The sequence below is a fragment of the Lynx rufus genome, unplaced genomic scaffold, assembly GCF_022079265.1.
Source record: "Lynx rufus isolate CCGP_SWC_20201006 ecotype Redwood Valley unplaced genomic scaffold, mLynRuf1.p SCAF_14, whole genome shotgun sequence".
In the NCBI taxonomy this organism is placed as follows: domain Eukaryota; kingdom Metazoa; phylum Chordata; class Mammalia; order Carnivora; family Felidae; genus Lynx; species Lynx rufus.
The window spans coordinates 33,379,123-33,398,163 of NW_025814828.1; the positions used below are offsets into that span (position 1 = coordinate 33,379,123).

Here is a 19,041-nt window from a genome sequence, read left to right on the forward strand (position 1 = left end):
GATGGTAAGAGCCGATTGTCCCCAGAACACACACAGTAGCCCTGTTCAGCCATGGAGCTTGAAGCTTGCGTCGGCTTGAGTCAAGACCAAAAATAAAGAGCATTAGTAGCCGCAGAGCTGCTGTTCCCACTGCACCCAAGCAGGGAAACTAGTGCATAGCCCACTGATTTGTAGCCCCACTTATTGCTGAATACAGTCTTCAGACTGCCCAACCAGGGAACCTTACCGCAGCTTAAGGGATGCTGCATAGCCTAGTTAACAACCCTGCTTAGAGTGGCACTTGAACAGAGAGCGCTGCCCCTGGCTTTCCCTGTCTACAGAGCAAAACTGGTAGCCTCACCTGACTGCGATATTCAGTACACACTCTTTTCTGATTCAGGTCCACAGTGAGTTGTGCAAGCCCTGGGTTCTGTCCTGTTGCCCCACCAGAACAGCGAAGATAACTCATAGTCCCCCACTACTGCCGAGTATAGTATCTGGTCCTAACTAATAAGCCTGACCAGGGATTCCAAGCAATGGTGAAGTCCATCCTACAGCTTCACTTGGACAGGGAACCAAGCCAGCAGACTTTTCCCAATATTCTCAGCAGTGGCGCACACACCCCACCCCCAACCACTGACCCTAGAACTCGAACAGTTGCCTTGCCCCAAAATGGACCCTAACAACAGGCCCCACCTGCCCAAGGACATTATCAGCAGACATGTCCAAAAAACCAAAACTGGGCTTATTGCTAAGGAATGGTCTCAGCCACAGTGAACCTGCAAAGTCTGGAAGAGAACAGTTACTTAAATGTATAGATCCCAACATAAGAAATCAAGGATTGTGAAGAACCACCAAAGGAAACCAATAAAGGACACCACCAAAGGGAACTAAGAAAACTCTAATAACTGATCCTAAGGATATGGAAATCTATGAACTGTCAGAGAATTCAGAATAATTTTCTGAAAGTGTAGTGAACTACAAGAATGCCCAGGACATGATGGCTTCACGGGTGAAGCTTTAAAGAAGAATTAAAACCAATCCTTCTCAGACTCTTCCAAAAAACTGAAAAGGAAGGAATACTTCCAATTTCATTTTATTAGGCCACCATTACTCTGATACCAAAGCCAGAAAAAGATACTACCAGAAAACTACAGACCAACATCCCTGATGAATACAAATGCAAAAATTTTCAATAAAATATTATCAAACTAAATTAAGCAGCACATTGGAAGCATAATTAGGACAGCAATGCATGAACAAGGTAAGAATTCAACAAAGATCAAGTGGGATTTATTCCTGAGATGCAAGAATTTTCAACTTATGTGAATCAACCAATGTAATACATCAGATGAAAAGAAGAAAGTCAATAGATGCAGAAAAATGACTGGATAAAATTTAACATCTGCTCATGATAAAAACTCTTAACAAATTAGGTATAGAATGAATGTACCACAACATAATAAAGCCCAAATCTGATTTCATACCAAATGGTTAAATGTTGAAAGCTTTTTTCCTGATAACAAAGAAAACAAAGGTGCCTGTTCTCACTACTCCTATTCAACTGGTACTGGAAGAACTTACTAGAGCTATCAGGCAATAGAAAGAAAGAAAAGGCATCAGAATTGGAAAGGAAGTAAAATTTTCTCTGTTTGAAGGTGACATGACTTTATATATAAGAAATCCTAAAGATTCCACCAGAAAAATGTTAGATATAATCAATGTAATCAATAAAGTTACAATATAGAAAATTAACTTAGAAAATTAGCAGCATTTCCATAAACTAACAATGAATTATCTGAAAAAGAACTAAAACAACCCCATTTACAATAGCATCAAAAACAGTAAAACACGTAGGAATAAATAACCAAGGAGGTAAAAGATCTCTACTCAGAACTTATTTTCATCAAGGCAATGATGAAAGAAATAAAACACAATTAAATGTTTAAATGTGCATACTACCAAAAGCCATCTATAGATTCAATGCAATCACTATCAAAATTGCAATGGCATTGTTTTAACAGAAGTAGAAAAAAAATCCTAAAACTTCTATAGAATCACAAAAGACCCCAAATATCCAAAGCAATCCTGAGAAAGAGGAACAAAGTGGGAAGTATTAACACTTCTTGATTTCAAGCTATACTACAAAGCAGCTGCAGAATCAAAACAGGATGGTTCTGCTATAAAAACAGACATGTAGGGGCACCTGGGTGGCTCAGTCGGTTGGGTGTCTGACTTCAGCTCAGGTCATGATCTCACAGCTCCTGGGTTTGAGCCCTGCATCAGGCTGTGTGCTGATGGCTCGTGGCCTGGTGCCTGCTTTGGATTCTGTGTCTCCTTCTCTCTCTGCCTCTCCCCTGCTCATACTATCTCTCTCTCTCTCTCTCTCTCTCTCTCTCTCTCCCCCCCCCCAAAAAGAAATAAACCTTAAAAAATTAAAAAAAAAATTAAAAACAGACATGTAGATCAATGAAACAGACTCAAGTGCCCAGAAGTAAACCCAAGTATATATAGTCAACTAATATTTGACAAGGGATGCAAGAATACTCAATGGAGAAAAGACAGTCTCATCAATAAATGGTGCTGGGGAAAACTTGAATATTCATATGTAAAAGAATGAAATTAGACCCTTATCTTATACCACTTGCAAAAATTAACTTGGCATGGATTAAAGACTCAAACATAAGACCTGAAACCATGAAATTCCTAGAAGGAAAATTAAGGAAAAGGCTCCTTGACATGGATCTTGGCATTGACTTTTTGGATATGCACTTAAAGCACAAGCAACAGAATAAAAAACAAGTAGGACTGCGTCAGACTAAAAAGCTTCTGCACAGCAATAGAAACAATTAAAAAGGAAAAGACAATCTACAGACTGGGAAAAATATTTGTAAGCCATATACCTAAGGGGTTACAATCCAACATATATAAAGAACTCCTACTACTCAGTAGCAAAACCAAACCAAAACAAGTCAAAAAACCCACAATCTCATCAAAAATGGGAAATATTTGAATAGAAATTTCTACAAAAAAGACACATGAAAGGTCAAAAAGTACATGAAAAGGTGCTCAACATCAGTAATTATCAGGGAAATTCAAATCCAAACCATAATGAGATATCCTCACTCCTGTTAGAATGCCATAACAAATCCTGGTATGATGTGAAGAAAAGAGAATCCTTGTACACTGTTGGGAATATAAATTGGTGCAGTCACCATGGAAAATAGTATGGAGATTACCCCCCAAATTAAAAATAGAACCTCCATATGATACAGCAATCCTACTTCTAGATATTTATCCAAAGAAAACAAAAACACTAACTCGAAAGGTGTTCAGTGCAGAATTATTCACAGTAGCCAAGATACAGAAACAACCTCAATGTCCACTGGTGGATGAATGGATAAACAAAATGGGAGATACACAGACAATGAAAGATTACTCGGCCAAAAAGAATGAAACCTTCCCATTTGCAACACCACAAATGGACCCTGAATAATCTAGGGCATTGTCCTAGATAAAATAGAGAAAGATAAATACCGTACAATCTGATTTCTATGTGAAATGCAAAAAAAAAAAAAAAAAAAGAAAGAAAGAAAGAAAAAGAAAGAAAAAAGAAAACTGATAGAAAAATCTATTATCAAATTCAAATTTGTGGTTATCAGGGGTGAGAGTTGGGGGGAGGGGGAATTGGAGAAACGTGGTCAAAAGGTGGAAATTTCCAGTTACAAGATAAATACATGCTAGAAATGTAACCTGCAACATGATAAGTATAGTCAGCACTTGCTGTACGATATATAATAAAGTTGTTGAGAGTAAAACCTAAGCATTCAAATCACAAGGAAAAATTTTTTCTTTTTTTGCTTTCCATTCTATTATATATTTATTTAATTTATACTGAGAGAGTGAGCATGCATGAGCAGGGGAGGGGGGAGAAGGGTGGGGGCAGAGAGAGGGAGGGAGGGAGGGAGAGAGAGAGAGAGAGAGAGAGAATGAGAATCTCAAGCAGGCTCCACGATCACCACATACCCTGACGCAGGGGTCCATTCCACATCCCTGGGATCATGACCTGAGCTGAAATCAAGAGTCGGGATGCTCTACTGACTGAGCCACTCACTCAACCCTCCATTTTTTATTCATGAGCTGATGGAGGCTAACTAAACTTACTGTGGTGGTCATTTCACAATATATGTAAGTCAAACGATTTTGCTGTACATCTTAAACTCATACAAGGATGTAGGTCAATTATATGTAACTATAACTAGGGGAAAAAGATCCAGAGAAAAGAGAATGTGACATTGGCATACAGTGGATTCTCAAGGAGTAAATTAAATTTAAAACACTCAATGAAATGATGGAGATATGTAATTTACCTTATAAGCAGTTCAAAGTAATAGTCATAAAGGTGCTTACTGAACTTGGGAGAAGAATGAATGAACACAGTGAGAACTTCAACCCACAGCTAAAAAATAGAATACAAAATTAGAGAAGTGCTAAAGAATACGCTAAATGAACCGAAAGACACATCAGAGTGGTTCAATAACAGACTAGATGCAGAAGGATCAGGGAGCTCACACACAAAGCAGTGGGACACAATTACAGCAATAAAAACAAAAACGAATGGAAATAGTGAACATAGCTTAACTCACTTGTGGGACGTCAATTGGAGAAACATTCACCTTGAAGGAGTCCTGGAAGTGAGAAGAGAAACAGAAAGGGGCAGAAAACTTATTGATGAACTAATGGCTAACAACTTCTCTAACCCAAGTAAGGAAGCAGACAATTATCCAGATATAGGAAGCACAGAGAGTCTAAGAGAAACCCAAAGAGACCCACATATCAAGACACAGCATAATTAAAAATTCAAATGTTAAAGTCAAGGAGAGACTCTTAAGGCAGGAAAAGAAAAACATCTTGTTAAGTGCAAGGGAGTCCCCAAGAGCCCCCTTCAGATTTTTCAGCAGAAACTTTTCAGGACAGAGGGAGTGGCAAAACACATTCCAAGTGCTGAAGGAAAAAAAAAAAAACAACTTCCAACCAAGAATACTCTACCCAGTAAAAGTTTTCATGCAGAATTTAAAGAGAGAGAAAGATTTTTACAGATGAACAAAAGTTAAAGAGCTCATCATCACTAAACTGGCCTTAAAAAAACTATTAAAGGGGACTTCTTTGAGTTGAAATGAAAGGGCACTAATTCATAACAAAAAAAAAAACATATAAAAGACTCACTGGTAAAAATAAATATATAGTAAAGGTAGTGGATTGATCACATAAAGCTAGTATCAAAGTTAAGAGTACTAAAAATAACTTTAACTGCAATAATTAGTTAAGGGATACATAAGATAAAAAGATGTGCATTATGACATCAAAAACATAAAATGAAGGAAAGAGAGAAGAAATGCAGAGCTTTAGAATGGATTCAAACTTAAGGTCTAATCGCCTTAAAATAGACTCTTAAAAGTTATGTGTAAGCCTCATGGTAGCCACAAAGCAAAAACCTATGGTAGAAACATAATATAATGAGGGGCGCCTGGGTGGCTCAGTCGGTTAAGCGGCCCACTTCGGCTCAGGTCGTGATCTCGCAGTCCGTGAGTTCAAGCCCCACGTCGGGCTCTGTGTGGACAGCTCAGAGCCTGGAGCCTGTTTCAGATTCTGTGTCTCCCTCTCCCTGACCCTCCCCGGTTCATGCTCTGTCTCTCTCTGTTTGAAGAATAAATAAAGGTTAAAAAAAATTTTTTTTTAAAGAAACATAATGAGAAAGGAATCTAAGCATACTACTAAAGTCATCAAACTACAAATAAAAGAGCGAGAGATGAAGTAAGGAAACCCAGGTAGTACAAAATAGCCAGAAATTTGGGCGCCTGGGTGGCTCAGTTGATTAAGCGTCCAGCTTTGGCTCAGGTCATGATCTCATCATGGTGTGTGAGTTTGAACTCCACATCCAGCTCTATGCTGACAGTGCAGAGCCTGCGTCAGATCCTCTGTCTCCATCTCTCTCTCTGCCCCTCCCAGCTCATGCTCTCCTCTCTCTTTAAAAATATTTTAAAAAACATAGCCATAAATTAAGAAAATGACAACAAGTACATATCTGTCAATAACGACTTTCAAGGTAAATGTATTAAGTTCTCCCATCAGGGGCACCTGTGTGGCTCAGTCAGTTGAGCATCTGACTTCGGCTCAGGTCATGATCTCACGGTTTGTGAGTTCAAGCCCCGTGTGAGGCTCTGTGCTGACAGCTCAGAGCCTGGAGCCTGCTTCAGAGTCTGTGTCTCCCTCTCTGCTCCTCCCCTGCTCACACTCTGTCTCTCTCACTCTCAAAAATAAACATTAAAAAAAATAAAAACAATTCTCCCATCAGAAGACATAAAGTAGCTGAATGTATGTATATATAAAAAAACAAGGGGTGTCTGGGTGGCTAAGTTGGTTAAGTGTCCAATTTTGGCTGAGGTCATGATCTCACAGTTCGTGAGTTCAAGCCCCGTGTCAGGCTCTGTGCTGATAGTCCAGAGCCTGGAGCCTGCTTCGGATTCTGTGTCTCCTCTCTCTCTGCCCCTACCCCACTCATGCTTGCTCGCTCTCTCAAAGACAAACATTAAAAAATTTTTTAAAAAAGAAAAAACAACCAAGACTCATATATATGCTTCCTATAAGACACTCGCTTCAGATGTAAGGACACACACAGACTGAAAGTAAACGGTTAAGAAAACATACTCCTTACAAATGGTAACCAAAAGAGAGCTGGGGTAACTATAGTTACATCAGACAAAACCGACTTTAAAACAAAGACTCTAATAAGAGACAAAGAAGGGTATCATACAGTGAACACAATGATAAAGGGATCAATCCAACAAAAGGATATAACATTTGTGAACCTTTATGGACACAACATAGAAGCAACTAAATATATAAACCAAATGTTAACACACCTGAAGAGACAAACAGCAGTACAATAATAGGACACTTGTTTTTAAAATTTTTAAGGATTTTTTATTTATTTTTGAGAGAGTGAGCAAGCACACAAGCAGGGGAGGGGCAGAGAGAGAAAGAAGGAGACACCGAATCCAAAGCAGGCTCCAGGCTCTGAGCTGTCAGCAAAGAGCCTGACACGGGGCTCGAACCCACCAACCATGAGATGATGACCTGAGCCAAAGTTAGATGCTCAACCAACTGAGCCACCCAGGTGCCCCTGGTAATAGGACACTTTAATACTCCACTTACAACAATGCATAGATCATCCAGAGAGAAAATTAATAAGGAGCCACTGGCCTTAAACTACATGTTAGATCAGATGGACTTAACAGATATATATAGAACATTCCATACAAAAGCAACTGAATACATTCTTCTCAAGGACACATGGAACATTCTGCAGGATAGATCATATGTTAGGCCATAAAACATTTAATGCATTTAAGAAGACTGAAATCGTATCAAATATTTTTTCAGACCACAGTGGTATGAAACTAGAAATCAATTATAAGAACTGGAAAATTCACAAATATTGAAGATTAAACAGTAGGCCACTGAACAAGCAATGGTCAGCAAGTCAAAAGAGCAATCTGAAAAAATACCCTGAGACAAATGAAAATGGAAATACAATGTACCAGAAACTATGTGATGCAGCTAAAAGCAGTCCTCTCAGAGAAGTCCAGAGTGATAAATGCCTATCTCAAGAAGCAAGAAAATGCTCAATAAAACAACCTAACTTTACACCTGTAGGATCTAGAAAAAGGAAAAGCCCAAAATTAGAAGAAAAGAAATGAAATAGAGACTAAAAAGCCAATACAAAAGATCAATGAATATAAGAGTTGGTTCCTTGAAGATAAAATTCGCAAACCGTTAGCTAGACTCACAAAGAAAAAAAGAGGACTCAAAATGAGAAATCAAAGAGGAAACATTACAACTGATAACACAGATATACAAAGGATAATAAGAGGATACTCTGAATAATTACACATCGAGAATCTTGACAACCTAGAAGAGATGGATAAATTCCTAGAGTCATACAACCTTCTACGATTGAATCATGAAGAAATAGAAAATCTAAAGAGACCTATTACTTAGTAAGGATACTGAATTGTTAATCAAAAACCTCCCAACAAACCAAAGACCAGGACCACACAGTTTCACTTGTGAATTCTCCCCAAAACTCAAGGAAAATACAAATCCTTCTCAAGTGCTTCCAAAACAACAACAACAACAACAAAAAACAGAAGAGCAAGTGTTCTGTATAGAAGTTGTTTATGTGACTTGGCATCCATTTCTGCCCAGAGCTGCACATATACAATCACGGGGGCTTAATTGGCTTGTACTCCATATCTGGCCTCGGGATCAGAACTGGCTCTTCTGTTCCTGATGCCAGGAGGGATTAATGTGCCTCATCTTCCTCCTTGAGTCAGACCAGGCTGGCCTCCTGGAATGGATCGGGGAGGGAAGAGGTATATGCAGATTCCCAGACTCCTAAGATTGTGAGGTATGATAAGAGAAACAGAAAAACAAAAAACAAAAAACAAAACCCAGCTCGCTCGGGACTGTGCTTGGACAAACTTAACGACTAACCATAAATGACACACAGGTAGTGTATATATTGCCCTGGCAGGAAGAGCTGGTTGGAAGTCTCACCTGAGGGGAGGACGCTTCACCCAGGACCGTCAGCTGGGACTCCAGTCAGCCCTGTTCAGCAGGGCTTCCCCAGCCAGAAGGTTGGATGTTGTAAGTACCTGATTCGATATGTTAAGCCTTCTTTGTTCTTCTCTGTACCTCTCTCCCTCTTTAAGTTTACTATAATTGTTTATTTCCTTACATTCCTTTTCCCTTATAATTAACAAATTCTTCCTCTACAAAACTGGAAGAGCAGCTATCATGAATTCCGATTATTTAGAACAGGAGGGAACATTTCTAAACTTATTTTATGAGGCTAGCATTTCCCTTATACCAAAATCAGATAAGGCCACCATAGGAAAAAAATTACAGGCCAATATCCCTGATGAACATAGATTCAAAAATCCTCATCAAAACATTAGCGAACCTATAATGTATTGTATTTCAACAATACATTAAAAGAATCATATGCCAACATCAAGTGGCATTTATTTCAGAGATGCAAAGATGGTTCAACATCTGCCAATCAATGTGATATGTTAACAAAATGAAGGATAAAAATTACATGATCCTCTCAATAGATACAGAGAAAGCATTTGACAAAATTCAATATCCATTTAGGATAAAAACTCTCAGCAGAGTGGTTATAGGGGAAACAAATAAAATAGTAAATGCCACATATGACAAGCCTACATTGAACATCACACTCAATCGTGAAAAGCTGAGAGCTTTTCCTCTAAGATCAGGAACAAGACAAGGATGCCCGTTCTCACCACTTTCATTCAACATAGTACTCGAAGTCCTTCCCAGAGCAATTAGACAAGAAAAAGAAATAAAAGCCACCCAAATTAGAAAGGAAGTAAAACTTACTATTTGCAGATGACACATATGGAAAATCCTAGACTCCACCAAAATACTGTTAGAACTAATAAATGAATTCAGTAAAGTTAAAGGATATAAAATCAACATACAAAAATCTTTTGCCTTTTTGTACACTAATAGCAAACTATCAGAGAGAGAAATTAAGAAAACGATCCCAACTGTTTTCCAAGGAATAAATTTAACCAAGGAAGTTAAAACCTGTACACTGAAAACCATAAGACATTGATGAAAGAAACTGAAAAAGACACACAAATAGAAATATATTCCATCTTCAAGAACTGGAAGAATTAATACTGTTAACATGTCCATACTATCCAAAGCAATCTGCAGATTCAGTGAAATCTCTATCAGAATTCAAAAGCCATTTTTCATAGAAATATATCAAACGATGCTAACATTTGTACAAAATTACAAAAGATCCTGAAAACCGAAAGCAATTTTGAGAACCAAGCTGGAGGCATCACGATTCCTGGTTTTAAACTATATTACAAGGCTATAGTAAACAAAACAGTATGGTATTGGCATAAAAACACATAGATCAATGGAACAGAACTCATACATATATGGTCTAATTTATGACAAAGGAACCAAGAGTATAAAATAGGGAAAGGAAAGGATGGTCTCTTCAATAAATGGTCTTGGAAAAACTGGACTACTATCTTATACCATATACAAAAATAAAATCAATTGGGTTAAACACTTAATGTAAAACCTGAAACCATAAATATCTTAGGGCTAAAAAAAAAGGCAATAAGCTCCTTGACATAGGTTTTGGTGATAATAGTCTGAATCTGACATCAAAAGAAAGGCAAAAGGTTTTCAGGAAGATGGCAGAATAGGAGGATCCTAGGCTCACCGCATCCCATGTATATACCTAGATAACACCTAGATCAGTGAAAATAACCAGGAAATGACCCAGAGACTGGCACAACAGGCTCTCCACAGCTAAATATAGGAAAGAGGCCACAGCAAAGAGGCTAGGAAGGGTAGAGATGCAATCAGGAGACAAACTGACTGGTGGGACTGTCCATGGGAAGGAGGAATGCTGTGGGTGTGGAAAGGGGAGAGTAACAGACCCCACAACAGGTACTCCAGGCATGGGGGACCAGCACTGGGAAGATGAGTCCCCAGAATATTTGGTTTGAAAAGCACAGGGGTCAACTCTGTGAATCCGTATAGTGGGGCTCAACACATGGAACATTGAAACAGTGGAGCCTGGGTGGCTCAGTTGGTTAAGCTTCTGACTTCGGCTCAGGTCATGATCTTGAGGTTCATGAGTTAGAGTTTGAGTCCTGCATCGGGCTTTGTGCTGACAGCTCAGAACCTGGAGCCTGCTTCAGATTCTGTGTCTCCCTACTTCTGCCCCTCCCCCCAACTCTCTCTCTCAAGAATAACATTAAAAAAATTTTTTTTAAAAGGCAGCGCAACAAAAAGCCCTGCTGAGATACAGCAGAAAAGCAGCAGTTTGAAAAATGCCTGGGGTATACAGGGAAAAGATGAATGTTTCCTAAGCTCAGCGCATGTGCTGGAGGGGCAGGGATTTTTGACAGACTTCTCCAAGACCAAAAGAGTTGGAGGGCCCCATTTCCCACCCAAGCCCTCCAGGCCAGATACACCAACACCTGCAGGAACCAGTGCAGCACTAACACTCTTCATCTATCTTGCTATCTTGCCCTGGCACCTTGCTGGCACTGTGCAACTCCCTTCTGCCCCGATATTCTCCTGTGGCCCCACCCCCTCCAACACACCCTTAGCAGGAGTCCATCCAAAGTGGTGCCCCAAGTACAGCAGTGTGCAAGCAACCCCGACAGGGGCAAGCACCATGTCAAAGTGTCTCCTGCCCCAGGGAGAGGGGAAGAAAACCCCACACACCAGTTTAACTTCAGCCCCAGCAGTAGGCTGGGAGCAGACATCTTGTCTGACTACAGGCACCGCCCACCAATGAAAACTTCTCAGGGTACAACACAGAGAGAGCACCCTGCAGTTCGGTGCTCCTGCAGTTCTGGCAAATGTCTGGTCTGACCCAACTCAGGTCCAAGGCAGCCCTGGACTGGCTCACTAAAAACACAGGGACCGAGTCCTGTCCACAAAGGACAAACAGGTTCTGGTGAACACGGTACATTGCACTGCAGGGCACTAAAGGAAGAGAAGGAAATATATCCCACTTTTGTAACACATAGAGAGGCAAAATGAGGAGACAGTGGAATATGTCCTAAACGAAAGAACAGGAAAACAAAAGCATAGCAAGAGCACTAAAATAAATGGAGAGAAGTATTATGTCTGACAGAGAATTTAGAGTAATGGTCATAAAGATACTCACCTGGACTTGAAAAAGGAGTGGAGAACCTCAGTGAGACCCTCAATAAAGAGAGAGAAAACATAAAAAAGAACCAATCAGAGATGAACTTAACTGGAACTAACGATATTCTATATGGAATAAATAGTAGACTAGAGGAATCAGAAGAGCAGATCATCAACCTGGAGGACACAGTAATGAAAAGCAATCAAGCTGAACAGAATAGAGAAAAAAGAACAGTAAAAAACGAAAATAGATTAAGGGAACTCAGTTACATCATCAAGCATAATAACATTTGCATTACAGGGATTCCAGAGAAAGAGGAGAGAGAAAAGGGGGCAGAAAAATTATTTGAAAGAATAATAGCTGAAAACATCCTGAATCTGGGAAAGGCAACAGAATCCAGGTCCAGGAGGCACAGAGAACCCCCAGCAAAATCAACCCAAGAAAGTCCACAACAAGAAACAGAGTAATTAAAATGACAAAAAGCAGCAAAAACAGTTACACACAAGGGAAACCCCATAAGGTTATCAGCTGATTTTTTAGCAGAATGCTTGCAGGCCAGAAGGGAGTGGCACAATATATTCAAAGTGCTAAAAGTGGAAAACCTACAACCAAGAATGCTCTGTCCAGCAAGGCTATCATTCAGCATAGAAGGAGAGATAAAGAGGTTCCTGGACAAACAAAAGTTAAAGGAATTCGTCACCACCAAACTAGCCTTACAAGAAATGTTAAAGGGGATTCTTTGAGTGGAAAAAGGAAAGACCATAATCAAGAATAAGAAAAGTATGAAGCAAAAAAGTAGTAAAAATAATTATATCTATAAAAATCAGTCAAAGGGGGCACCTGGGTGGCTCAGTCGGTTAAGCGTCTGACTCTTGGTTTCAGCTCAGGTCATGATCTCACAGTTCATGAGTTTGAGCCCTGCATCGGGCTCTGTACTGACAGTGTGGAGCCTGCTTGGGATTCTCTCTGTCCCTTTCTCTCTGTCCTGCTGCTCTGTGTCTCTCTCAAAAAATAAATTTAAAAAATTTGTTTAAATCAGTCAAGGGATTCACAAAATAAAAGGATGTAAACTTTGACATCACATACCTAAACCTGGGAGCAGAGAAGAGTAAAAATTTAGTGATTTTAGAATGGTCTCAAACTCAAACATCAACTTAAGATGCATGGAGGTTACATATAAACCCAAAGTAACCACAATTAAAAAAAACAGTACTACATATGCAAAAATAAAGGGAAAGGAATCCCAGTCTATCACTAAAGAAAGCCAACTTATGAGAAAAGAGAACAAGGGAAGAAACAGAAGAAAGACAAAAACAACCATGAAACAAGTAACAAAATGGCATAAGTACAAATGTATCAATAACAACTTTGAATGTAAATTGACTAAACACTCTAATCAAAAGAGATGTATGGTGATGGAATGGATAAAAAAAAAAAAAAACAAGACCCAGCTATATGCTGCCTACAAGAGACTCACTTCAGACCTAAAGACACATGCATATTTTTTTTAAATTTTTTCTTAACATTTATTTATTTTTGAGACAAAGAGAGAGCATGAACAGGGGAGGGTCAGAGAAAGAGGGAGACACAGAATCTGAAACAGGCTCCAGGCTCTAAGCTGTCAGCACAGAGCCCGACACGGGGCTCGAACCCACGGACCGCGAGATCATGACCTGAGCCGAAGTCGGACACTTAACCGACTGAGCCACCCAGGCGCCCCGACACATGCATATTCAAAGTGAAGGGATAGAGGGCCCCTGGGTGGCTCAGTCAGTTAAGCAACTGACTCTTGATTTTGGCTCAGGTCATGATCTCATGGTTCGTGAGTTCGAGCCCCACATCAGGCTCTGTGCTGACAGCGTGGAGCCTGCTTGGGATTCTCTCTCTCTCTCTCTCTCTCTCTCTCTCTCTCTCTCAAAAATATATAAACTTTAAAAAAAAGAAAGTGAAAGGATGAAGAAATATTGATCATGCAGATGGAAGTGAAAAGAAAGCCATGGTATCAATACTTGTATCAGACAAAATAGACATAAAAACAAAGACTGTAACAAGAGACAAAGATGGGAACTATGTAATTATAAATGGGGAGAAGCCAACAAGAAGATATAACTGTAAATATTTATGCACCCAACATGAAAGCACTCAAATACATAAAGCAGCTAATAGGAAACATAAGGGAAGTAACCAATAGGAATACAATAATGGTAGGGGGCTTTCACATCTCATTACATCAATGGCCAATTCAATCAAACAGAAAATCAACAAGACAATAGTGGCTTTAAATGACACATTGGACCAGATGAATTTAACAGATATATTCAGAACTTTATATCCCGAAACAGGAGAATACACATTCTTTTCAAGTGCACATGGAACATTCTCCAGAACAGATCTCATGTTTGGCCACAACAAAGTGTCACAAATTCAAAAAGATTGAGGTCATACCATGCATCTTTTCTGACCACAACATTATTAAACTTGAAATCAACTATAAGAAAAGAAAGAATCTGGAAAGAAACAAATACATGGAGGTTAAATGACATGCTACTAAACAATGAATGGCTCAAGGAAGAAATCAAAGAGGAAATCACAATATAAATGGTGACAAATGAAAATGAAAACACAATGGTCCAAAGTCTTTGTGATGCAGCAAAAGCCATTCCAACAGGGAAGTTTATTAGCAATACAGGCTTACCTCAAGAAGCATGAAAAATCTCAAACAACCTAATCTTACAGAAAAAAAAAAACACCCAAAGGAGTGGGTGGAACCAGAAAAAAACCCACCCAAAACCAGTAGAAGGAAGGAAATAATAAAGATTGGAGCAGAAATAAATGAAATACAACCTAAAAAACCCCCAACAGAACAGATCAATGAAACCAGAAGCTCATTTCTTGAGAAGATTAACAAAATTTATAAACCTTTAGCCAGACTAATCAAAAAAAGAAAAAAAGAGAGCACTCAAAAGCAAAAATCATGGAGGAGAAATAACAAACAACACCACAGAAAAACAAATAATTATTAAGAGAATGTTGTGGAAAACTATATGCCAACAAATTGGATAGCCTAGAAGAAATGGATACATTCCTAGAAACATGTAACCTCCTAAAACTGAATCAAGAAGAAATAGAAAATTAGAACAGCCTGATTACCAGCAATGAAATTGAATCAGTAATCAAAAAACTCCCAAGAAACAAGTCCAGAACCAGTTGGCTTCACAGTTGAATCCTATCAAACATTTAAAGAAGAGTTAATACATATTCTTCTCAAAATATTCCAAAAAATAAAAGCGGTGGGAAAGCTTCCAAATTCATTCTATGAGGACAGCATTACCCTGATACCTAAACCGGATAAAGACACCACAAAAGAAGAACTATAGGCCAATATCTTTGATGAACATAGATGCAAAAATTCTCAACGGAGTATTAGCAAACCAAAATCCAAAGATACACTAAAAAAATTATTCACCATGATCAAGTGGGATTTATTTCTGCAATGCAAAGATGGCTCAATATTCACAAATCAATATGATACATCAATAAGAGAAAGGATAAAAACCATATGATTATCTCCACAGATCAAGAAAAAGCATTTTGACAAAGTACAACATCCATTCATGATAAAAACCTTCAACAAAGTAGGTTTAGAGGGAACATACTTCAACATTATACAGGCCATATATGAAAATACTGTTTTTCTGTAGTCTAATATTTTTTTAAGTAGGCTTCAAGCCTTCAGCATAGAGTCCAATGTGGGGCTTGAACTCATGACCGTGAGATCAAGACCTAAGATGAGATCAAGAGTTGGATGCTTAATCGACTGAGTCCCCCAGGTGCTCCTGGGCCATATATGAAAAACCCACAGCTAACATCATCGTCAATGGTGAAAAACTGAGAGCTTTTGCCTTAAGATGAGGAGTAAGAGGGGGTGCCTAGGTGGTTCAGTCGGTTAAGTGTCCAACTTCAGCTCAGGTCATGATCTCGGGGTCCGTGAGTTCAAGCCCCGTGTCGGGCTCTGTGCTGACAGCTCAGAGACTGGAGCCTGCTTCCGATTCTGTGTCTCCTTCTCTCTCTGCCCCTCCCCAGCTCATGCTGTATCTCTCTCTCTCTCTCTCAAAATAAATAAACATTAAAAAAAATTTTTTTTTAAAGATCAGGAATAAGAGAAGTATGTCCACTATCACCACTTTTATTCAACATATACTACTGGAAGTCCTAGCCACAGCAATCAGACAACAAAAAGAAATAAAAGACATCCAAAATTCTCACTATTTGCAGATGACATGATACTATATATAGAAAATCCCAGGGGCATCTAGGTGGCTCAGTCAGTTGAGCATCTGACTTTAGCTCAGGTCATGATCTCATGGTTCGTGGGTTTGAGCCCCGCATCGGGCTCTGTGCTGACAGCTCAGAGCCTAAAGCCTGGAGCCTGCTTCGGATTCTGTGTCTCCTTCTCCCTCTGCCCCTCTCCCGCTCACGCTCTGTCTCTCTCAAAAATAAATAAACATTAAAAAAGAGGCAGAGAAAGAAAAGCAAGTTCCAATCCTCTAAATTGGCCCTTGGCAAGAGCTTCAGGAATGTGGCCCTCAACCATGTGCCCGGAGGTCACATCAGGAACAGCAATGGCAATAGGGAACATGAAAGTAATGTAAGATGAATCTGGCTAAATGGGGAAAGAAAATTTAAACTCCTGAGTCATTACAACACCAAGCATTTTACTACAATACCACTGCACTGAAACAACTCTCTATAAGGTAACAGAATTGGTAAAAAGTATAAAAATACATAGATTTATTACTGTAACTGAACCACCTATCTCAATCAAACCTTTCCTTGAAAGCTCTGGTTAAAATGCCAATGTAAATATGTCATGGGGGTCACACATGAGGACCTTGATACCAAATATCTTGTCCAACCGAGACAGGCAAACTGAAGGACTCTATAAAAATCTGCTTTTTGCTCCTCTTCCTGCTTCCATTCTTGCTATTCTCGCACCCCCGCTTTACACATATGTTATAATGCAAACAGTGTATGTCCTCCTCCTAAGGGACAAGAAATTAATGACTTCTTTCAAACAGATAACATTTAAGGAAGGACCAGGTGAGAACGACCAGAGGAAGCCATCACAGGCATATTCCAGACCACCAGTGCTAGATATCTCGACGCCAAGATCTCCTGGCTCCAAAGACTAACACCTGGGCCCTCGTCTTTGTTCTGACCGGTTCCTGGATGCCTGAGAGGGCACGTGCACCAGACCATGATCCTCAGTATAAGCCCCAGACCCGGAACAAAGATGGGACACTCTCTCCTTTCCTTTCTGAGTCTCCCAGACGCTCTGTACCTACACGCTTTCTATACCTTCAGTAAACTTCACTTTCACCTCCTGCTGGCTCCTACTTAATTTCTCTCTTGTGTGCAGACTGGGACCTGATTGGCTGGTCCTAAGGGACGCCCTCTCTGGGTCCTTGGACCCTACCTGCTGGCATCACAACTATTTCATCAGTAATTTAGCAAGTATCCGAAAGGATGAGATAGACTCAGACAGGGGTCAGCAAACAGTTTTTGGTAAAGGGCCAGATAGTAAATATTTTGGGCTTCACGGGGCTGGATGGTCTCCGTCCTAACTACACAGCTATGCCACTGGAGTGCAAAAGCAGCCACAGGCAATGCACAAATGAATGAGGGTGGTGGCGTTCCAATCAAATTTCACTCGCAAAAGCCATAGTTTGCCAACGTAGAGGAAAAGCAAGTTGTCTGGCTTATTCATTTTTCTATGAAACTAAGGAGTCAGGAAATGTATGCTTATGTAATGTAGCCTGCAAGGCCAGCTTCCCACACAGTGGAGCCGTGTAGGCTGGTGATCCCTGAGAGCAAGTCCCTAGCTGGGACAAAAGGTTACAAAGATGGAAGTAAGGTGGTAGGGACTGGGAATAAAGATGTAATGAGTTGAGTTCCTGTCAAAGGAGCCTAAAACATTTTGCACGATTCTTCAGAGTTTACACGAAGCCCTAAAAGTACACGGGGGAAAAGGAAGAAAGACTTATCATTATCATTGCATTAATACTGATATGAGACGTAAAGTTGTAGCTTTTGATTAAACCAAGATTGTTTGAAATAGTCTTATTCACTGTAATAGATGAAATTAAAAAACAAAAACAGAACGAAATATGGCCCTTTGTAGCAACGTGGATGGGACTGGAGAGTGTGATGCTAAGTGAAATAAGCCATACAGAGAAAGACAGATACCATATGGTTTCACTCTTATGTGGATCCTGAGAAACTTAACAGGAACCCATGGGGGAGGGGAAGGAAAAAAAAAAAAAAAGAGGTTAGAGTGGGAGAGAGCCAAAGCATAAGAGACTGTTAAAAACTGAGAACAAACTGAGGGTTGATGGGGGGTGGGAGGGAGGGGAGGGTGGGTGATGGGTATTGAGGAGGGCACCTTTTGGGATGAGCACTGGGTGTTGTATGGAAACCAAGTTGACAATAAATTTCATATATTGAAAAAAAATAAAAAAAATAAAATGCAAAAAAACAAAAACGTGAAGCACCATTGTCCATGACCCAGCATAACATTCTGCCTCCTTAGCTTTCAGTCAGGTTGGCCATTCTTGTTGCATAGCAGCTTCTGGACAACATCTAGCAAGATCTACTTCTATCCTTTTCTGTTTCTGGTTTTTGGTTTGTTTGTTTGTTTGTTTTCAGAAGACCCTGCTTGCCTCATTTTGTAGCTACAAAATTTACATCATGGAGAAAGGCACATTTCTAGAAAAGTGTACCTCAAACTTTCAGTTGCTTAGGAATCACCTGGTGGTCTTGTTAAAATGTAGATTAGACCCAGCAGGTCTGCGATGGGGGAGAATTTGTATCTCTAACAAGCTCCCAAGCGATGCAGATGCTGCTGGTCCACAGACCACACTTTGAGAACCACGGTTCTTAAAGAGAGCCATCATTCTCTGAGGAACTCTAAGAGACTTGGGGAAGCTCCCTGGAGCAGGATCTGGGGCCTGAGGGCTCCTGGACTCCCCTCATTCCTTTTGGGCAAACAACTGAATGATGACCTCCAGCATAGGCATATCCTGGACAGGTTCAACAAAGACAACTATTCTGGATGGCAGGTGAATGAGGCTTACTAGCGAAGACAAACCCTATTAGTTGGAAAACAAGTGGGTTAGCTCTGTGAGTCCAGGTTAAGCAGGTTATGCCCCAGACCCAGAAATGAATGGAGATAGCTCGAAAGTGCCAGTTCCTGAAGTTCGTGGTAACTAGATGAGGCACTG

General features: G+C 39.9%; 1 protein-coding gene across 1 annotated transcript in view; it reads right to left on the minus strand.

Moving 5' to 3' along the window:
• Positions 1–19,041, minus strand: part of SRPX (sushi repeat containing protein X-linked) — a 62,028-nt gene that overhangs the window by 17,994 nt on the left and 24,993 nt on the right. The window lies entirely within an intron of this gene.